Source organism: Oncorhynchus clarkii, unplaced genomic scaffold (assembly GCF_045791955.1).
Source record: "Oncorhynchus clarkii lewisi isolate Uvic-CL-2024 unplaced genomic scaffold, UVic_Ocla_1.0 unplaced_contig_11072_pilon_pilon, whole genome shotgun sequence".
Classification (NCBI taxonomy): domain Eukaryota; kingdom Metazoa; phylum Chordata; class Actinopteri; order Salmoniformes; family Salmonidae; genus Oncorhynchus; species Oncorhynchus clarkii.
The window spans coordinates 274,784-287,128 of NW_027257930.1; positions in this window are offsets into that span (position 1 = coordinate 274,784).

Here is a 12,345-nt window from a genome sequence, read left to right on the forward strand (position 1 = left end):
CCTAGCGGTCTGAATGAGCGTTTTTAACTGGTAAGATAGGATCAATTGAAGGGCATAGCACTTGTTTACAGGGTTCTCAAGGAGTTGGAAGAAGGAGGCACCATGAAACAAAAAACAATAAATAAAGTTTGTGTGGTTTTTATTATATTTAACAGATGCTTATTTAGAATAGTTTTATTCCTTTCATTTTTATGTATTTCAATTTGTTTTAACAACTCAGCACTTGATCTTATAGCACTTTCATAGATATATGGGCTTTTAACTGTGTTGGTTTATGTACTAATAAAGCTTCTATCCCTTGACCCCTTGTATATTTTAACATCTTAGTCCCTTCATGGTCCTAGATAACCACTCAGACTATCATTTTTAGAAGCAATATGAACCTACTTACATTTGTTAAGGTTTTTAGGAGTCAGTCTAGTGTATTTTAACAATATAATTTATTCAGATTGGAGGGGAACACAACAATAGACCTGTGCATCACAAGACAAATCAGTCTCTTTTTAACCCTACTCAAATTCAAAACCTAACCCTAACCCTAAACCAACCCTAACCCAACACTTACCCTAACCCAACCCTAACCCAACACTTACACTAACCCAACCCTAAACCAACTCTAACCCAACCCTAACCCAACACTTACCCTAACCCGACCCTAAACCAACCCTAACCCAACCAAACCCTAACCCAACACTTACCCTAACCCAACCCTAAACCAACGCTAACCCAACCCAACCCTAAACCAACGCTAACCCAACCCTAACCCAACCCAACCCTAACCCAACCTTAAACCAACCCTAACCCAACCAAACCCCAACCCCACCCCAACCCTAACCCAACCCAACCCTAACCCTAACCCTAACCTAACCCTAACCCAACCTAACCCAACCCTAACCCAACCCAACACTAACCCAACCCTACCCTACCCTACCCTAACCCTAACCCATCCCTAACCCAACCCAACCCTAGCTCCAAGCAGCAGCACTGTGGCAATGACTTATAAGTGTGCGTTCTCTAATTCTCTCTTTCTCTCTTTCTCTCTCTCGGAGGACCTGAGCCCTAGGACCATGCCCCAGGACTACCTGACATGATGACTCCTTGTTGTCCCCAGTCCACCTGGCTGTGCTGCTGCTCCAGTTTCAACTGTTCTGCCTTATTATTATTCGACCATGCTGGTCATTTATGAACATTTGAACATCTTGTCCATGTTCTGTTATAATCTCCACCCGGCACAGCCAGAAGAGGACTGGCCACCCCACATATGCTCTCTCTAATTCTCTCTTTCTTTCTCTCTCTCGGAGGACCTGAGCCCTAGGACCATGCCCCAGGAATACCAGACATGATGACTCCTTGCTGTCCCCAGTCCACCTGACCGTGCTGCTGCTCCAGTTTCAACTATTCTGCCTTATTATTATTCGACCATGCTGGTCATTTATGAACATTTGAACATCTTGGCCATGTTCTCTTATAATTTCCACCCAGCACAGCCAGCAGAGGACTGGCCACCCCACATAGCCTGGTTCCTCTCTAGGTTTCTTCCTAGGTTTTGGCCTTTCTAGGGAGTTTTTCCTAGCCACCGTGCTTCTACACCTGCATTGCTTGCTGTTTGGGGTTTTAGGCTGGGTTTCTGTACAGCACTTTGAGATATCAGCTGATGTACGAAGGGCTATATAAATACATTTGATTTGATTTGATTATACCAAGTTGTTTGAGTGAATGTAACAATAGGAGAGGGGGATATATATAATATAACCTACTATATTTAATACACCATAAACTAGTGAATGTAACAATAGGAGAGGGGGATATAATAATATAGCCTACTATATTTAATACACCATAAACTAGTGAATGTAACAATAGGAGAGGGGGATATATATAATATAGCCTACTATATTTAATACACCATTAACTAGTGAATGTAACAATAGGAGAGGGGGATATATATAATATAGCCTACTATATTTAATACACCATTAACTAGTGAATGTAACAATAGGAGAGGGGGATATATATAATATAACCTACTATATTTAATACACCATTAACTAGTGAATGTAACAATAGGAGAGGGGGATATATATAATATAACCTACTATATTTAATACACCATTAACTAGTGAATGTAACAATAGGAGAGGGGGATATATATAATATAACCTACTATATTTAATACACCATTAACTAGTGAATGTAACAATAGGAGAGGGGGATATATATAATATAGCCTACTATATTTAATACACCATTAACTAGTGAATGTAACAATAGGAGAGGGGGATATATATAATATAGCCTACTATATTTAATACACCATTAACTAGTGAATGTAACAATAGGAGAGGGGGATATATATAATATAGCCTACTATATTTAATACACCATTAACTAGTGAATGTAACAATAGGAGAGGGGGATATATATAATATAACCTACTATATTTAATACACCATTAACTAGTGAATGTAACAATAGGAGAGGGGGATATATATAATATAGCCTACTATATTTAATACACCATTAACTAGTGAATGTAACAATAGGAGAGGGGGATATATATAATATAACCTACTATATTTAATACACCATTAACTAGTGAATGTAACAATAGGAGAGGGGGATATATATAATATAGCCTACTATATTTAATACGCCATAAACTAGTGAATGTAACAATAGGAGAGGGGGATATATATAATATAGCCTACTATATTTAATACACCATTAACTAGTGAATGTAACAATAGGAGAGGGGGATATATATAATATAGCCTACTATATTTAATACACCATTAACTAGTGAATGTAACAATAGGAGAGGGGGATATATATAATATAGCCTACTATATTTAATACACCATTAACTAGTGAATGTAACAATAGGAGAGGGGGATATATATAATATAGCCTACTATATTTAATACGCCATAAACTATTGTTTTTTAACAGTTTCACTAATTCATTTTAATTAACTTAATAATTATGACACACCCCTCTCTATTGTCATTGGTTTAGTAATTATGACACACCCCTCACTATTGTCATTGGTTGCACTACTTGCACTGTTTGTCTACATAACCTGGTTCAAGTTTTCATGACATCACCCTGAAGAAAACACAGTGATGCTGAAACGTTGGTAAAAACCCAATAAATTACTGGGAGTTTATATATGGAGTTTATATATGGAGTTTATATATGGAGTGTGGGACTCTATTTATTTTAATAGTTTATAGTTTATTCATCGTTAGTCAGCACCTCCACACAAAATATTGTTTATTGGTGTGTGCCAGCTTAATGTTATTTATTGTCCCAGACCACAACAACATCTCCGAGTTCTTTATTTGATTGGAATGTTCCGTCAACAGGGAAATGAAGACCAGTTTGATCCAGTTCGATACATTGTTCCCATAATGGAGCCAAATTAGTAGAATGCTGGAGCTCATCTTTCAGCACCTCTATGACTTTATTAAACTTCTCTTCCTCTAGTCCCACTTTAAAGGGAGAATCTGGTCCGTCTGTCTTCATTTCAGTAGTTATTATTCTGAAACCTCTCCTGACGGTGATACCCACTTCCCCAGAGAATAGTTATGGTATTGGGTACCCACTTACCCAGAGAATAGTTATGGTATTGATAGCCACTTCTCCAGAGAATAGTTATGGTATTGATACCCACCTCCCCAGAGAAAAGTTATGGTATTGATACCCACTTCCCCAGAGAATAGTTATGGTATTGATACCTACTTCGCCAGAGAATAGTTATGGTATTGATACCCACTTCCCCAGAGAATAGTTATGATATTGATACCCACTTCCCCAGATAATAGTTATGGTTTTTGTGCCTTTTAATTGGTAACGGCACTTAATACCTTGTATTAGAACCAAAACTATAGTGTCTGTTAATGTTTTACTGGAGAATATGGGAGACCTAATGGCTTCCAGTTTTACACCTCACATATCACTGTTGTTGATAACAACAGTTATTCACATTTGTCTTCCTATTTCCACAAATTGTCACAAATGTTATTTGGCACTTAATATGCTCTTATTATAGTCATTTCTTTATTTCACCTTTTGAGATGGAAAACTGTTTTTTTATTTTAGTTACTAATTTGAATGTGTTCTTTATGACAGAATGTTAGAATGTGTTCTTTATGACATAATGTTAGAATGTGTTCTTTATGACAGAATGTTAGAATGTGTTCTTTATGACAGAATGTTAGAATGTGTTCTTTATGACAGAATGTTAGAATGTGTTCTTTATGACAGAATGTTAGAATGTGTTCTTTATGACAGAATGTTAGAATGTGTTCTTTATGACAGAATGTTAGAATGTGTTCTTTATGACAGAATGTTAGAATGTGTTCTTTATGACAGAATGTTAGAATGTGTTCTTTATGACAGAATGTTAGAATGTGTTCTTTATGACAGAATGTTAGAATGTGTTCTTTATGACATAATGTTAGAATGTGTTCTTTATGACAGAATGTTAGAATGTGTTCTTTATGACAGAATGTTAGAATGTGTTCTTTATGACAGAATGTTAGAATGTGTTCTTTATGACAGAATGTTAGAATGTGTTCTTTATGACAGAATGTTAGAATGTGTTCTTTATGACAGAATGTTAGAATGTGTTCTTTATGACAGAATGTTAGAATGTGTTCTTTATGACAGAATGTTAGAATGTGTTCTTTATGACAGAATGTTAGAATGTGTTCTTTATGACAGAATGTTAGAATGTGTTCTTTATGACAGAATGTTAGAATGTGTTCTTTATAACAGAATGTTAGAATGTGTTCTTTATGACAGAATGTTAGAATGTGTTCTTTATGACAGAATGTTAGAATGTGTTCTTTATAACAGAATGTTAGAATGTGTTCTTTATGACATAATGTTAGAATGTGTTCTTTATGACAGAATGTTAGAATGTGTTCTTTATGACAGAATGTTAGAATGTGTTCTTTATGACAGAATGTTAGAATGTGTTCTTTATGACAGAATGTTAGAATGTGTTCTTTATGACAGAATGTTAGAATGTGTTCTTTATGACATGATGTTAGAATGTGTTCTTTATGACAGAATGTTAGAATGTGTTCTTTATGACAGAATGTTAGAATGTGTTCTTTATGACAGAATGTTAGAATGTGTTCTTTATGACAGAATGTTAAAATGAGGGGATGTTTTAGTTATGAATATAAACTGGTAATAATCTAGTGGCCAATCTTCATTGTAAAAAGCCCAACATGTTTCTGATAAGATTTCAGTTTGACTTGGATGGATATTTGATGTGGTTGAAAAACTATCAGCTTTTATGATGCTGATAAAGAGGCACCTTAACAGACAGCCTCTAACTGAGCAGTGTAGTCTATAGGTTATACACTGAGTGGACTAGATATTACTCTAACTGAGCAGTGTAGTCTATAGGTTATACACTGAGTGGACTAGATATTACTCTAACTGAGCAGTGTAGCCTATAGGTTATACACTGAGTGGACTAGATATTACTCTAACTGAGCAGTGTAGTCTATAGGTTATACACTGAGTGGACTAGATATTACTCTAACTGAGCAGTGTAGTCTATAGGTTATACACTGAGTGGACTAGATATTACTCTAACTGAGCAGTGTAGTCTATAGGTTATACACTGAGTGGACTAGATATTACTCTAACTGAGCAGTGTAGTCTATAGGTTATACACTGAGTGGACTAGATATTACTCTAACTGAGCAGTGTAGTCTATAGGTTATACACTGAGTGGACTAGATATTACTCTAACTGAGCAGTGTAGTCTATAGGTTATACACTGAGTGGACTAGATATTACTCTAACTGAGCAGTGTAGTCTATAGGTTATACACTGAGTGGACTAGATATTACTCTAACTGAGAAGTGTAGCCTATAGGTTATACACTGAGTGGACTAGATATTACTCTAACTGAGCAGTGTAGCCTGTAGGTTATACACTGAGTGGACTAGATATTACTCTAACTGAGCAGTGTAGTCTATAGGTTATACACTGAGTGGACTAGATATTACTCTAACTGAGCAGTGTAGCCTGTAGGTTATACACTGAGTGGACTAGAAATGAAGGACACATTCTTAACATTGAGTTCCGCAGGGATGATGACCCATGTTGACTCCAATGCTTCCCACAGTTGTCAAGTTGGCTGCATGTCCTTTGGGTGGTCGAACATGAGCGTGAAAAACCCAGCAGTGTTGCAGTTCTTGACACAAACCAGTGCGCCTGGCACCTACTACAATACCCCGTTCAAAGGCACTTAAAACTTTTGTCTTGCTCATTCACCCTCTGAATGACACACATACACAATCCATGTCTCAATTGTCTACAGGCTTAAAAATCCTTCTTTAAAACTTCTCTAGGAAAGGGGGCAGCATTTTCACTTTGGATGAATAGCGTGCCCAGAGTGAACTGCCTCCTACTCTGTCCCAGATGCTAATATATGCATATTATTATTACTATTGGATATAAAACACTCTGACGTTTCTAAACCTGTTTGAATGATGTCTGTGACTATAACAGAACCTATATTGCAGGCAAACACCTGAGAAAAAATCCAAACAGGAAGTGAGTATTCTGAGGCTGGTCGATTTTCAACTCATCGCCTATTCAAATCCCAGTAAGATATGGATCTGTTTGCACTGCCTACACCTTCCACTAGATGTCAACAGTCTGTAGAACGTTGAATGAAGCCTCTACTGTGATGTGGGGCTGGATGGGAGGTGTTTGAGTCAGTGGTCTGGCAGAGAGCCAGTTCCTGGTCATGCGCATTCCACATGATATCGCCTTACTTCTGTAGACACAAAGTAATTCTCCGGTTGGAACGTTATTGAATATTTATGATAACAACATCTTGAAGATTGATTCTCTACTTAGTTTGAGAAGTTTAGTCGACCAGTAATATAACTTTATGAAGTTTTTGCCTGGACCTGCTAAGCGTTTGGACATGTGTAGCAAAAGTAGCTACTTGTACATAATTAATGGCCATTATCGAAAAAACAAACAATTTATTGTGGAACTAGGATTCCTGTGAGTGCATTATGATGAAGATCATCAAAGGTAAGGGAATATTTATGATGTAATTTCGTATTTCTGTTGACTCCAACATGGCGGAGAAATGTTGTTTATATCTGAGCGCCGTCTCAGATTATTGCATGGTTTGCTTTTTCCGTAAAGTTTTTTTGAAATCTGACACAGCGGTTGCATTAACTTTTTATGGCTGCAATCCCGATATCGGGATAAGTGTCATCAACAACTGCTGAATAGCATAGCGCTACGTACAATAAATATTACTATAAATATTTATATTAATGAAATCACAAGTGCAATATAGGAAAACACAGCTTAGCCTTTTGTTAATCCACCTGTCGTGTCAGATTTTGAAATTATACAGCGAAAGCAATCCCAGCGTTTGTGTAAGTTTATCGATCGCATGATAAAACATTAAGTACAGTTAGCATCAGGTAGATCGATCACGAAAATCAGAAAAGCAATCAAATTAAAAATGTACCTTAGATGATCTTCGGATGTTCACTCACGAGACTCCCAGTTACACAACTTTTTTCAAAATAAAAGCCTGAAACTATGTATGAAGACTGTTGACAGCTTTGGGGAAGCGATAGGAAAAGGAAACCGGTTCATATCCATAACAATGGAGCAAAGGGAGGCTTTGGAAAATAGAAGCCACTTCCTGTTTAGATTTTCCTCAGGGTTTCTACTGCAATATCAGTTCTGTATAACTCACAGACAATACTCACAGACAATATTTTGACCGTTTTGGAAACTTTAGAGTGTTTTCTATCCAATAACAATAATATAATGCATATATTAGCAACTGAGACTGAGGAGCTGTTTACAGCTTTTCATCCAAGCTACTCAATACTGCCCCTGCAGCCATAAAAAGTTCACCTTTCTCCTACCTTTCATCTACAATTGACAAATAAGGAATCATAGCTTTCACCTGGATTCACCTGGTCAGTCTGTCATGGAAAGAAAGGTGTCCTTAATGTTTTATACATTCATGGATTTTGTTATGTAACCTATTGTTTTCTCTTTATTCAACCTGCCATCTACCCACCTGGGGACTGAGGGTTATGAGAGAACCCCCACATCACTAGCTTGCATGTTCTGCAGCCTTGTAAAGATAAGGAGGGGATGACTGGGAGGCAGGTTGGTATGTATTGTCATGAATCTTGCCCTGGAGGCAGATCAGCAAAGTGGTCACTAGCTGACACAGGCACAAAGTAATACAATCTGATTTTAATCCTAACCTTGACCCTAACCACACTGCTCAGCCTTCTCTTAAATTATAACCATAAAACAACATTATTTTTTCACAGCCAATTCTGATTTTGCAGCTGGCATATCTAGAGGAAATCACACAGTTCTGCCTCCAGGTAAAGATTCATGACAAACATCAACCTGCGACTGGAAGAAGCAATGAAGAATCAATAACAAATTTATTTTCACAATGAACAATGCCTTTTCTTGTTTCAAGTAGTTTTATGATGAAAAGTACAATATATCCTTGTTTACTTGTACAACTATGGAGCATATATATATATAATTGTACAATTTGTTATTCAACATAAAAAACAGAACAAATGATCACATTGGTATTTTAACGGTGTTATTGTTAGAGTTTAAATGTTTAAACAGAGGATCCATCTAAAACAGTATAAAACAAGATGATAAACAGAGGATCCATCTAAAACAGTATAAAACAAGATGATAAACAGAGGATCCATCTGAAACAGTATAAAACAAGATGATAAACAGAGGATCCATCTAAAACTGTATAAAACAAGATGATAAACAGAGGATCCATCTAAAACACTATAAAACAAGATGATAAACAGAGGATCCATCTAAAACACTATAAAACAAGATGATAAACAGAGGATCCATCTAAAACAGTATAAAACAAGATGATAAACAGAGGATCCATCTAAAACAGTATAAAACAAGATGATAAACAGAGGATCCATCTAAAACAGTATAAAACAAGATGATAAACAGAGGATCCATCTAAAACAAGATGATAAACAGAGGATCCATCTAAAACAGTATAAAACAAGATGATAAACAGAGGATCCATCTAAAACAGTATAAAACAAGATGATAAACAGAGGATCCATCTAAAACAGTATAAAACAAGATGATAAACAGAGGATCCATCTAAAACAGTATAAAACAAGATGATAAACAGAGGATCCATCTAAAACAGTATAAAACAAGATGATAAACAGAGGATCCATCTAAAACAGTATAAAACAAGATGATAAACAGAGGATCCATCTAAAACAGTATAAAACAAGATGATAAACAGAGGATCCATCTAAAACAGTATAAAACAAGATGATAAACAGAGGATCCATCTAAAACAGTATAAAACAAGATGATAAACAGAGGATGCATATAAAACAGAATAAAACAAGTGCAGTATGTTCTGAGAATGTTACTTTAACGTCAACTCATAACGTCACACTATAACTTTATGGGAGTCTTGTGGAAAGACTGCATGTTGTTTTGGGTGTGTGTGTCCAGTGTGTGTGTGTGTGCGTGTGTGTGTGTGTGTGTGTTTGTTTTGTTTGTGTGTTTGTCCAGTGTGTGTAAGTGTGTGTGTGTCCAGTGTGTGTGTCCAGTGTGTGTCTGTGTGTGTGTGTGTGTCAAGTGTGTGTGTGTGTGTGTGTCCAGTGTGTGTGTGTGTGTGTGTGTGTCCAGTGTGTGTGTGTGTGTTTGTGTGTGTGTGTGTGTGTGCGTGTGTGTGCGTGTGTGTGTACAGTGTGTACAGTGTGTGTTCGTGTGTATGTGTGTGTCCAGTGTGTGTGTGTGTGTGTGTGTGTGTGTGTGTGTGTGTGTGTGTGTGTGTGTGTGTGTGTGTGTGTGTGTGTCACGCCCTGGTCTAAGTATTTTGTGTTTATCTTCATTTATTTGGTCAGGCCAGGGTGTGGCATGGGTTTTTGTATGTGGTGTGTTGGTTTTGGGATTGTAGCTTAGTGGGGTGTTCTAGTTAAGTCTATGGCTGTCTGAAGTGGTTCTCAATCAGAGGCATGTGTTTATCGTTGTCTCTGATTGGGAACCATATTTAGGCAGCCATATTCTTTGAGTGTTTCGTGGGTGATTGTCCTTAGTGTCCTGATGTCCTTGTTCTATGTTTATTTGCACCAGTATTAGGCTGTTTCGGTTTTCGTTAAGTTTATTGTTTTGTAGTGTTTGTATTTAGATTCGTGTTTCAGTTTAATAAACATGGATCGCAATCTACAAGCCGCATTTTGGTCCGACTCTCCTTCACACCTAGAAAACCATTACAGAATCACCCACCACAAAAGGACCAAGTGGCGTGTCAACAGGCAGGAGCAGCAGGAGAAGCAACAGCGGCAGCAGGAGATACGAAATAAGGAATTCTGGACTTGGGAGGAGATCCTTGATGGAAGAGGACCCTGGGCTCAGCCAGGAGAATATCGCCGCCCCAAAGAAGAACTGGAGGCGGTGAAAGCGGAGAGGCGCTGGTATGAGGAGGCAGCACGGCGACGCGGATGGAAGCCCGAGAGTCAGCCCCAAAAAATTATTGGGAGGGGGGGGGACTCACAGGGAGGATGGCTACGCCAGGTAGGAGACCTGCGCAAACTCCCTGTGCTTACCGGGGGGCTAGAGAGACCGGGCAGGCACCGTGTTATGCTGTGGAGTGCACGGTGTCCCCAGTGCGGGTGCATAGCCCGGTGCGGTACATTCCAGCTCCGCGTATCGGCCGGGCTAGAGTGAGCATCAAGCCAAGTGCCATGAAGCCGGCTCTACGCAGCTGGTCTCCAGTGCGTCTCCTTGGGCCGGCTTACATGGCACCAGCCTTGCGCTCGGTGTCCCCGGTTCGCCTGCATAGCCCAGTGCGGGCTATTCCACCTCGCCGCACTGGCAGGGCGACCTGGAGCATTCAACCAGGTAAGGTTGGGCAGGCTCGGTGCTCAAGAGCTCCAGTGCGCCTGCACGGTCCGGTCTACCCAGTACCACCTCCACGCACCAGCCCTCCGGTGGCAGCTCCCCGCACCAGGCTTCCTGTGCGTGTTCTCGGCCCAGTACCACCAGTGCCAGCACCACGCATCAGGCCTACAGTGCGCCTCGCCTGTCCAGCGCTGCCAGAGCCTTCCTCCTCTCCAGCGCTGCCGGAGTCTCCCGCCTGTCTAGCGCTGTCAGAGCCTTGCTCCTCTACAGCGCTGCCAGAGTCTCCCGCCTGTTCAGCGCAGTTGGAGCCTTCCGTCTCTACAGCGCTGCCGGAGTCTGCATAGAGCTGCCAGTCTGCATAGAGCTGCCAGTCTGCAAGGAGCTGCCAGTCTGCAAGGAGCTGCCAGTCTGCAGGATGCCGCCAGAGCCTCCAGTCTGCAAGGAGCCGCCAGAGCTGCCGGTCTGCATGGAGCAGCCAGGGACACCAGTCAGCATGGAGCAGCCAGGGACGCCAGTCAGCATGGAGCAGCCAGGGACGCCAGTCAGCATGGAGCAGCCAGGGACGCCAGTCAGCATGGAGCAGCCAGGGACGCCAGTCAGCATGGAGCAGCCAGGGACGCCAGTCAGCATGGAGCAGCCAGGGCCGCCAGTCAGCATGGAGCAGCCAGGGCCGCCAGTCAGCATGGAGCAGCCAGGGCCGCCAGTCAGCATGGAGCAGCCAGAGCCGCCAGTCAGTAAGGAGCCGCCAGTCAGTAAGGAGCCGCCAGTCAGCAAGGAGCAGCCAGTCAGCATGGAGCAGCCAGACTCTTCCAGATCTGCCAGTCAGCCAGACTCTTCCAGATCTGCCAGTCAGCCAGACTCTTCCAGACCTGCCAGTCAGCCAGACTCTTCCAGACCTGCCAGTCAGCCAGACTCTTCCAGACCTGCCAGTCAGCCAGACTCTTCCAGATCTGCCAGTCAACCAGACTCTTCCAGATCTGCCAGTCAACCAGACTCTTCCAGATCTGCCAGTCAACCAGACTCTTCCAGATCTGCCAGTCAACCAGACTCTTCCAGATCTGCCAGTCAACCAGACTCTTCCAGATCAGCCAGGATCTGCCAGAACCACCAGCCAGCCAGGATCTGCCGGATCCAACTACCTGCCTGAGCTTCCTCTCAGTGCTGGGCTTCCTCTCAGTCCCGAGCTGCCCCTCAGTCCCGAGCTGCCCCTCAGTCCCGAGCTGCCCCTCAGTCCCGAGCTGCCCCTCAGTCCAGTGGGATTCTGGGTGAGGACTACTAGGCCATGGTCGGCGGCGAGGGTGGACTATCCTAGGACGCGAGGAGGAGGGACTAAGACATTGATAGACTGGGGTCCACGTCCCGCGCCGGAGCCGCCACCATGGACAGACGCCC